Below are 12,022 nucleotides of genomic sequence, written 5' to 3'. Positions count from 1 at the left end.
TCATATTTATTTTGTTTCAAGTTTATGTGTTTTTGTAAAGCAGTATAATTAAGTAGTATGATAATAATTAAGAATAATTGCTACAAAAATGTATGTACACATGTATGTGTGTGTGTGTGATAGTGACAGATGAAGGTGTGTTTCTGTGTCCTCAGGCTGCTTGTCACACTGACACTTGTGAAGTTTAGAAAGAGCTGATGTGGCTCATAATCAACATGCTTCATGTTAATGAAGAAATCAGCAGAGAGCTCAACTTCCTGTGGTGTCCAACCTCAACTCATGCTCCATTCATCCCTTTTGTGATGGCTTTTGCGTGCAAATGAAATGGCCACAGGGTCTGCATGTGTGTGTGTGTGTACTGGTATATATGGTTTATGAGAACACAAATGTGTATAATGACATGGGTGCTACAATGTAAGTGAAGATATTAACGTAATTTCGGGAGGTGTACACCCATCTAATCTTCCAATTAATATCCAAGTATAAAAACAGCCTCTTACCATTTCCATTTTTAGTTATTTCAGCATCCCTCCACCTCCACATCTCCTCCTTTATGCATATTTATTTAATGTATCCTTCTGTCTATAGGGGGGCTATCGGAGCTCATGTATAATAGTCTCTCTGAGCCCTCCATTGCGGACATCAAGCCAAATCCGTTTACCACTAATGCTAAGATAATATGGGCACACGAACTCATGAAACATGGTTTATGAGGACACTTCCTGTGTCCTCATAAAACAAAAGGCTTAAAAAACATACAAAATGGTGTTTTATGAAATGCAAAAATTGCCAGTAGTTTCCTGTATGGGGTAGGTTTAGGTGTAGGGTTGGTGTAGGGCGATAGAAAATACGGTTTGTACAGTATAAAAACCATTACGCCTATGGAGAGTCCCCGTATTCCACAAAAGTGTGTGTGTGTGTGTGCGTGTGTGTGTGTGTGTGTGTGATGAACACGCATACTGTCACTCAGTGAGATTGAAGAGGTTGAAGGGCAGATTAGTAAACACTAAGGGACGAGTCCTGTTTGCTGTCACGTCATTCAGATGTTTCCTTCTCCTCAACTCATCTGTCGATTTATTCTGCTAGAGTAGATTTGCCCAGAGGAAAATTACATTGCTCAGATGTTGCTCTTTCAAAGTTCAGGTGAAGTTCATCTTGATTTTGTTTCATTCAAGTACCAACTTTTATAAAATAATGGAGAAAATAAAAAAAGGAGCATAAAAAACAAAAATATAAATGGCTGTCAATGAAGTCAATGGCTGACATACAGTAAGAGTACAGTGCTATAAAATGGAGAGCAGCTCAGATCTTTTGATCTGGGCAAATTGTGATTAAGTTCATATTGAGATCTCTGATATTCAAATGCAGTGTTTGTTATCTTGGCAAAACAAGATATTGTTGAGATTTATTGAAATTTATTTTTTTATTTTCCAGAAGCATAAACCATTTGCTTTCAGTTTATTTTCATCAGTGTCTAGGAGAAAAAAAAGTCACTCCAAAAAGGACAAGAAAATCTCCATCATGGTTGCAACTTGCCTCTAGTTTCCATATGACTTTGTGTGAGGAACAGCTAGATGTTATTTTCTGTAAATCTTCTTCTGTGAACTCCCATATGGGTCTTCATATACAGTACCGTTCAAAATTTAGATAGATAGATAGACTTGTTATTTTTATTTTCCAAAAATCAAGTGTAATTTACCAATTAGATTTATTATTATTATTATTATTATCTGTATGAAGTAAGAAAACTTTCTTTAACCTGATTTTTACTGTATATATATATATATATATATATATATATATATATATATATTTTTTTTTTTTAAATAATTTTTTACACTGTAATTTACTGTACATTACAACAGTAAACCGTGATTTGCTACTTGTAATTGTTAGAGACAGGTGGTTTAGGGGGCAGAGCTTTCTCATTCTACCAGCATTTGATTGGACAAAATTGCACATGACCCTGAGTGCAAGATGAGTCATGAATGTATTTGTTCTGTTTTCTTGGTAGAACATGACATTTAGAGGAATATATCTGATAAAATAAAGTTTATTTTTGGGGTTTTTCTCAGCATGTTAGAAGATAAAAGACATTCAAATTGACATCATGCACAAATATTTTGGTTTATTTGGTTTATAAGTCTTTAAAATAACTTTAATAGTTTGACATGAAGGATGGGAGAGGATTTAGTGGCACACAATTTTTTTCCACTTCTTGAACACATTGGGAGTTCACTGAGGTAGAAGCTGAACGGACAGAATCGCTGTCCCTTCAAATAAACTGTCTCGCGCTAAAATAGACAGACATGTCAGCGAGGCTGGAATGGGAGACGGTGTGCCCATATGAACATCCCCAAGCTCAGCGGGACCCAAGTGCTCCTGCCAACCCTCACGCTGGGTGTTGCTGGATTTGTGCTGGGCTACGAGACACAAAGATGCTCGATTTTGTCTGTGATGGTGACACATGCAGCGTATAAGAAAAGACAAGCGCTCCACCTTTGACAGTTGACACACTTCAAGCATTGATAACAGAGTGTTCGCCTCTACATGAGATCTGAGGGCTGATAATAACTCAAGCTTCTTGTCTGATTCCATCTCTAGTTTCCATGTTAACTGTATAGGTACAGGCCATAAAGCCTCGAGCTTTGAAAATAAAGGTAATTGCATTTTTTTTCTTCTTGTAATTACAAGTTTATAACAGAATTCTGAGAAAAAAAAGAACAAAAAAAGTCAGTATGGTAAGTTTATATCATACAATTGCAGGAAAAAATTACTACTTTATTTACTTACTTATTTTTTATTTAGTTGCAGAAATGGGCTTCCCCTAAATGAATAAAAGTAAATGAAAAATATTGTAGAACTAAACCCACACACACACACTGAGAGAAATTAAGAGAAAGTTGTCAAATTTGCCATGACTCCCTCACAAAGCAGCATTAACTAGTTTTATAACATTTAATGCCAAGGCAATAAAACATAGTACAGATTTTTAAACTTCACTAGATTTACATCTTTAATAACTGTAGAAACGCATCACTAAAGTCTGTGAAAATGATCCATTACTGTATATATAATTTATACTCATTGTCTACTGTATACTTGTATCATCCGTTAACCTTATTAAAATTAAGACTTTGAGTGAACCATATGACTTTTACTTCAAAAATAAGCTGGTTCAATATAGCACGGCCCAATCAAAAGATGATTCGGATGACCTTACAAGAGTTGTTGAAGCTCATAAGACGGATAACCAAAGACCTCTAAACACTTCATTATTGCTGTTTTTCTCTTAAAGTCTGAATGTTCTACAAAAGACCATTACAGAGAAACACTGAAGGGCCCTTGAGTGATAGAGAAGTCTTGGTTTGTGAACAGACTCCACCATAACATACATTTCCAGAAACCCTACCCATCTCAAGGACAAATTGCATATTCTAATGGAACTGATACATTTGAATTCTGTATAAACTACTATATACATCAAATGTCTGTATTCACACCCTCAGACTGTCTTGTCTCAACATTATTCAGTTTAGCTGTTTCCCACTTATTCCTGACCACGTTATCACATCCCATTATATTTTTATATACACGTAAAGCATATCAAGGCATATTAAATTATTAAGTGCAAGTAAAATAACGTTTGTGAAAATTAAATGTGAAAATATGGGATAAATAATGTTCCACTGTCATTCAGTGTAACGTGTGTCTGTGTGTGTGTGTATAAAAATAAAATAGCACAATTATTCTGACCTGTACTTATTTAGATTTTTTTTTTTTTTTTTTTTTTTTTTTAACGATTGCTTGCACACTAAAATGTAAAATAACACACAGTTAGTGAAACCTGACACATAAAGAGCAAAACCTCAGCCCAAATCAGCACATCTATAAGCATATTCTCACATTCGCACGTTCTGCTACTTGTGTGTGTAAATGTGTGAATTGTGTGTTGTGTTTTGACAAAAAGACCCTTGTTTTTAAAATCATGCTTAAGCAATAGTAAAAAAAAAAAAAAAAAATGTAAACAGGCTCGTATAACCTCACTTCTTAAGAGACCCACTCTTAACCCAACTCTTTTAGAGAACTACAGACCGGTTTCCCTTCTGCCTTTCATTGCATAAACATCTGAACGAGTTGTGTTCAGATGTTTCTGTTTCTCTCTCTTTCGACACTACTAGACTTCACCCTACACATAAAAAAAAAAAAAAAAAAAAAAACTCTTTCTCCTTATTTATTCCTTCCCTTGCTAGCTTGTACTTATTTAAACAATGCCTGAGACTTGGTGTTACAAGCACTTCGTTTGTCAGATTGCCTCTTCAAGATGAATCGCTTTATGTATTCCCCAAATTGTAAGTTGCTTTGGATAAAAGCGTCTGCAAAATGACTAAATGTAAATGTGTTCAACCAAGTCTCTGCCTTTCTCACACAGAACAACCTCCAGCAACCAATCTGGCTTGCAGACACTCGACCGAAACTGCCTTGCTCTCAGTTGTTGAAGCCCTAAGACTTGTAAGAGCGGCTTCCAAGTCTTCATTACTTATTTTGCTGGATCTGTCCACTGCTTTTGTTATGTCAACCACCAGATCCTCCTGTCAACCTTATTGGGAAAGGGCATCTCAGGAATCGCACTCCAGTGGTTCGGGTCTTACCTCTGAAATAGGTCCTTCAAGGTATCTTGGAGAGGTGAGGTATCCAAGTCGCAACATCTAGCTACTGGGGTGCCTCAAGGCTCAGTTCTTGGACCACTTCTCTTCTCTGTCTACATGGCATCACTAGGTTCTGTCATTCAGAAACATGGCTTTTCATACCACTGCTATGCTGATGACACTCAACTCTACCTCTCATTCCATCCTGATGATTTGACGATAGCTGCTCGCATCTCAGCATGTCTAATGGACATTTCTTGCTGGATGAAGGACCATGACCTTCAACTCAACCTGGCTGAGACAGAACTGCTGGTGGTTTCAACAAACCTATCACAATTTCACCTACCAGTTAGACTCATCAACCATAACTCCTTTAAAAACAGACAGAAACCTTGGAGTTGTGATTGACGATAAGCTGAATTTCTCAGACCGCATTGCTAAAACTGCCTGGTCTTGTAGATTTGCTTTATACAACATTAGGAAGATCAGGCCCTTTCTTTCAGAACATGCAGCACAACTCCTTGTTCAAGCTCTTGTTCTGTCCAGACTGGACTATTGCAATGCTCTCTTGGCAGGTCTTCCAGCCAGTTCCATCAAACCTCTACAATTTATACAAAATGCTGCTGCAAGATTAATATTTAATGAGCCGAAAAGAACGCACGTCACACCTCTGTTCATCAATTTGCACTGGCTACCAATAGCTGCTCGCATAAAATTCAAGGCATTAATGTTTGCCTACAAAACCACCACTGGCTCTGCACTCCTTTACCTAAATCCAGTATTTCAGACCTATGTGCCCTCTAGAAGCTTGCGTTCTGCAAGTGAACGACACATTATTGTACCATCCCAAAGAAACACAAGATCACTTTCACAGACTTTTTGATTAACAGTTCCATCCTGGTGGAATGACCTGCCCAACTCAATCCGAGCAGCTGAGTCCTTAGCCATCTTAGCCGTCTTCTTTGTATCTATCTGACCCTCTAACACTCTCTTTTTTTTCTATTCTATCTACTTGTTTTCTTTAAAAAAAAAAAAAAAAAAAACTAGCTACGTGTACTGCGTTAGGCTAACCAAGAATTGTCATAGCACTTGCATATTGTTGCTCTTTTGTTGGTTTTGATTGCTTCTATTGTCTTCATTTGTAAGTCGCTTTGGATAAAAGTGTCTGCTAAATGATTAAATTTAAATAAGTATTTGACCCCTTCGCAAAACATGACTTAGTACTTGATGATGGCAAAACCCTTGTTGGCAATCAAAGAGGTCAAACGTTTCTCGTAGTTGACCACCAGGTTTTCACACATCTCAGGAGGGATTTTGTCCCACTCCTCTTTGCAGATCCTCTCCAAGTCATTAAGGTTTCTAGGCTGACGTTTGGCAACTCAAACCTTCAGCTCCCTCCACAGATTTTCTATGGGATTAAGGTCTGGAGACTGGCTAGGCCACTTCAGGACCTTAATGTGCTTCTTCTTGAGCCACTCCTTTGTTGCCTTGGCCGTTTGTTTTGGGTAATTGTCATTCTGGAATACCCATCTACGACCCATTTTCAATGCCCTAGCCCTGTGACGGTACATGTCCATCATCTATTTGATGCGGTGCAGTTGTCCTGTCCCCATAGCAGAAAAGCACCCTCAAACCATAATGTTTCCACCTTCATGTTTGACAGTGGGGATGGTGCTCTTGGGGTCATAGGCATCATTCCTTCTCTTCCAAACACGGCGAGTTGAGTTGATGCCAAAGAGCTCGATTTTGGTCTCATCTGACCACAACACTTTCACCCAGTTCTCTCTGAATCATTCAGATGTTCATTGGCAAACTTCAGATGGGTCTGTACATGTGCTTTCTTGATCAGGGGGACCTTGCAGGCTCTGCAGGATTTCAGTCCTTCACGGCGTAGTGTGTTACCAATTGTTTTCTTGGTGATTATGGTCCCAGCTGCCTTGAGATCATTGAGAAGATCCTCCCGTGTAGTTCTGGGCTGATTCCTCACTGTTCTCATGATCATTGAAACTCCACGAGGTGAGATCTTGTATGGAGCCCCAGTCCGAGGGAGATTGACAGTTATTTTGTGTTTCTTCCATTTGCGAATAATCGCACCAACTGTTGTCACCTTCTCACCAAGCTGCTTGGTGATGGACTTGTAGCCCATTCCAGCCTTAATAATAATAATAATAATAATTTTTTGGTCTCTTTGGACATGGCCATGGTGGAGAGTTTGGAATCTGATTGATTGATTGATTGATTGCTTCTGTGGACAGGTGTCTTTTATACAGGAAACAAACTGAGATTAGGAGCACTCCCTTTAAGAGAATGCTCCTAATCTCAGCTCGTTACCTGTATAAACGACACCTGGGAGTCAGAAATCTTGCAGATTGATAGGGGATCAAATACTTATTTCACTCATTAAAATGCAAATCAATTTATAACTTTTTTGAAATGCGTTTTTCTGGATTTTGTTGTTGTTGTGTCTCTCACTGTTCAAATAAACCTACCATTAAAATTATAGACTGATCATTTCTTTATCAGTGGGCAAACGTACAAAATTTTTTCCCCACTGTAACAAATGCAGAGTCTGTGTAAGGAATGAAGAGATGATGCCAAGGTGTTTTTATTGTTTGTTTGTTTTCCCATCTCCACAAAAGTTTACTATATTGCATTTGGAATATATTCTGATTTTCAATGTGAAAAACAAATTAAAAATCATGAATGTGCAGTACTTGTCTCATGTGTTGTTTTTGGTCAATATATGCATACTTTAACAATATCTAAAAAAAAAAAAAAACTGTATCAAAAATAGAAATGTTACAAGTGTTTAAGATTGAGCACAGCAGTGGTTTAAACATGTGGTTTAAACATAATCCAATTGTATGAGCCATGTGTGTGCCATAAGGGACCAAAATTGGGTTTCGAATGAAGTGTTTAGTTTTGCAAAAGATCTGAGATGTTCTGATTCTTGTGTGTGTGAATTGTGTCTAGTGTTTTGACAAAATGAGCCTTGTTTTTAAAATTGTGCCTAAGCAATTGTAAAAAAACCCAAAACAAAACAAAACAAAAAAACACATGTAATACTAAATATCATTATATTTTATTATAATTAAAATTTATTGCTGATAAATGGGTAAAACTCTTTTTCATCTCTGACCCATTTACATCATCTGTTTTGTATAATGATGCCCATTTCCGCCACAGGATAAAACGTCACAATTATCATTATTATTATTTTTATATCTCACAATTATGTCTTGAGATTTTCATAATTCTAAGACAATATAGTCAAAATTCTGAGATATAATCAATTAATATATATATATATATATATATATATATATATATATATATATATATATATTTTTTTTTTTTTACATCTTGCATTTATGTGTGTTCCCCTGTCACGGAAAATAAATAAATAAATAATAATAATAAAAAAAGGTGATTGTGAGGTAAATATTTTTTTTCTTTGTGTTTGTCTCACAGTTAAGACTTTTTCTCTCAAAATTGCAAGTTCACAATTCTTTCTTTCTTTCTTTCTTTCTTTCTTTCTTTCTCTCCCATGGTGGAAACAAAGGTCCACAGTTTGGCAGAAAATGCATTATTAAAGCTATTTTAAACTGTAAACCCTGCAAACCCTTCACCAAAACAGCGTTACAAATGAAGAATGCCATCAAATATTTAGTTTCACTTGGTGAGACTGATGATCATTTGAGAAAAAGCTTTATTGATGGAAAGTGCCTTTTAATTCATTACACAACTCACACAATATGATGTGCTTTGAGAAAACACAGCGCACGCAGCCTATCAGCCGCAGCTCATGGCAGCTACGCCTGTGGAGGGAGTCCAGCGCTGTGGCTCTGTGTTCCTGCTGAAGGCTCCAAACAGCTTGAATCATTAGAGGGATCAATGCATCTCAAGATCTCTACAGCAGAATGTCAGTGTGTCTGTGTGTGAAATGAGCTGCCTCTGAAATAGAAGAGTAAATCAGAGTAGAGATCAAACAGAAACTCTGAAGTCAGGTTCCGGCTCAAACTCTGATGTACTGTATATTTGTAAAAAAGCTCCACAGGTTTGATCAGCAGTTGAAGCTGATGTTGCTGAATAACTAATTAATCAATCAATTAGTCCATCCTTATAGATCAGTGATACAGTGCTTTAGAATATTTGTTGTGATTTCTAATTTATCAATATGATGACAAAAGTACAATACAGATATCAGCAATTTCACAGAGCTCAACACCACTGTGAATGACATTACTCATGATTCATTTATCCGTCAGACACGTTATCCAATGTGACCCTGAAACAGGTGGCAAGTGTGTTCCAATAAAAATGAAAATCTAAGAAATTGAGTGTAGTTTGGACAGCACAATTAATAGGCTTATAAGGTATGAAAAATAGTTGTTGTTGTTTTTTTTTTTGTTTTTTTTTACATTTTGTTGTTGATATCCAAGGCTGTGTCCAGTCAAACTTTGTTTTAGAAATAAGTACTTATTTATAAGTCTGCTAAATTTATTATTTACATTATTCACAAATTTCCTGATGTTTAACATTCTGCTTACTTCTGACAGTCTTAGGTAACACTTTATTTCGATAGTCCACTTTAGACACTCTACTAAGAGTGAGTAACTTTGCAACTACATGTCAACTAGCAGTCATTAGACTATTAGGAGACTATCTGCTTAAAAACGAAACACTTTATTTTGATGGGTCTACAACATACTGATTATGAGAAACTTTGCAAGTATACAGTATGTCAACTTAATGTACTAAACCTAAACATACCCTAACAGTCTACTCTGAGAGTTAGTAGACATGAATTAATGAGAATCAGTTGACATGTAGTTGACATGTACTTACAAAGTTACTTATAGTTAGTAGAATGTCTAAAGTGGACTATCAAAATAAAGTGTAACCCAGTCTTATTCTCTGTTATTTCAATATTCATGTTGGCTGACCGTCTAAACTGGGTTGTCCAAACCTGTTCCTGGAGGGCAACTATCCTTCAGAGTTCAGCTTCAGCCCTAATTAAACACACCTAAACCAGCTAATCAAGGTCAGCTCAGCATTGGCGCTCCAGGAGCAGGATAGACAGCCCTGTGCTAAACATTTGTACAGGAATTCAGGTTCAATTATTAATTTATTTTGTTTGTTTGTTTATTATTATTATTTTTTGTTTTTCCTGTTTTAATAAAAGGACAAAAGTACTTGATTTTTAAATGTCCTTAAGATAATATCACAATAATCCACAACACTCCAATCAATCAATTAACATCTTGTGTAGACAAAAGCTGAATGTTTGTAATAAACAAATCCATCATTAAAAGGATAGTTCACCCAACAATGAAAATTCTGTCATTAATTGCTTACCCTCATGTCTTTCCAAAAACATAAAATCTACGTTCATCTGCTGAACACAAATTAAGATGTTTTGAATGACATCCGAGAGCTTTCTGACCCTGAATAGACAGCAGCATAACTACCACTTTCAAAGCCCAGAAACATATATTTTTTTAAATATGTGACATCAGCGGTTCAACTGTACTTTTATGAAACTATGAGAATACTTTTTGTGTGTAAGGAAAAAAAATAAAAAATAAAAGACTTTATTCAACAATCCTTCACTTCTATGTCAATCTCCGCTGCGCATTCATGAGATTACCACGACACGTGTGTGGTGCTGCTGAAGCAGGAGCCAGCATTCTGACATAGAACCTGCACTGTGGCTTGCTTGCTTGTTGTGGTAAATAAACCCAAAATTAAATAGGTTTTTGTAATGTCACATACTTCAATTTCACAAACAAGTGCAGCATTTTGTCCAAGAAATTATAAAATGACACCTTTTCATTTATAATTTGTTTTAAATCTCATTTTGTTAAAATAAAAATAGTGAGAAAATCATATTGTGAAATCAGTATTGTGAATTGTACCGCATCATTAGTTGAGTGAATTCTATACATTCCTGCTTGTAAATTTGTGCTTTATCTGTGCATATTTCTCACCTTATTCATACTAGATCACTTTTTCACTAGAGGAAGTGTTACTATGGATTATGAACTCATACAACCTGAATTCCGGAAATGTTGGGACGTTTTTTATTTATTTATTTTTAATTTGAATAAAATGAAAACTAAAAGACTTTCAAATCACATTTCATTCACAATAGAACATAGAGAACATAACAAATATTTAAAATTAGAAATTTTACACTTTTATCCACTAAATGAGCTCATTTAAAATTTGATGCCTGCTACAGGTCTCAAAAAACTTGGCACGGGGGCAACAAAGGGTTGAAAAAGCAAGACATTTTGAAAAGATTCAGCTGGGAGAACATCTAGCAACTAATTCAGTTAATTGACATCAGGTCTGTAACATGATTAGCTATAAAAGGGATGTCTTAGACAGCCAGAGTCTCTCAAAAGTAAAGATGGGCAGAGGCTCTCCAATCTATGAAACAGTGCATAAAAAGATTGTGGAATACTTTAAAAGCAACGTTCGTCAAAGCAACGTTGCAAATCTCATCATCTACAGTTCATAACATCATCAAAAGATTTAGAGAAACTGCGTAAGGGACAAGGCCGAAGACCTTTGTTGGATGCACGTGGTCTTCGAGCGTTCAGACGACATTACATCACTCATCGGCATGATTCTGTCATTGACATTACTAAATGGACCAGGAATACTTCCAGAAACCACTGTCAGTAAACACAATCCGCCGTGCCATCTGCAGATGCCAACTAAAGCTCTATTATGCAAAAAGGAAGCCATATGTGAACATGGTCCAGAAGCGCTGTCGTGTCCTGTGGGCCAAGGCTCATTTAAAATGGACTGTTTCAAAGTGATTCTATGGAAAAGTGTTCTATGGTCAGACGAGTCCAAATTTGACACTCTTGTTGAAAATCACGGATGCCGTGTCCTCCGGGCTAAAGAGGAGGGAGACCTTCCAGCGTGTCAGCATTCAGTTCAAAAGCCAGCATCTCTGATGGTATGGGGGTGCATAAGTGCATACGGTATGGGCAGCTTGCATGTTTTGGAAGGCACTATGAATGCTGAAAGGTATATAAAGGTTTTAGAGCAGGGGTTCCCAAACTCGTTCCTGGAGCCTCCCCAACACTGCACATTTTGCATGTCTCCTTTATCAATCACACCTGATTCAACTCATCAGCTCATTAGTAGCAACTCCAAGACCTGAAATGTGTGTGTCAGACAAAGGAGACATGCAAAATATGCAGTGTTGGGGAGGCTCCAGGATCGTGTTTGGGAACCCCTGTTTTAGAGCAACATATGCTCCCCTCCCGACAACGTCTATTTCAGCAGGACATACTGCAGCTATTACAACAGCATGGCTTCGTAGTAGAAGAGTCCGGGTGCTGAATTGGCCTGCC

This window comes from Onychostoma macrolepis, chromosome 05 (assembly GCF_012432095.1).
Source record: "Onychostoma macrolepis isolate SWU-2019 chromosome 05, ASM1243209v1, whole genome shotgun sequence".
NCBI classification, from domain to species: Eukaryota; Metazoa; Chordata; class Actinopteri; order Cypriniformes; family Cyprinidae; genus Onychostoma; species Onychostoma macrolepis.
This window is presented reverse-complemented; position numbering follows the sequence as displayed.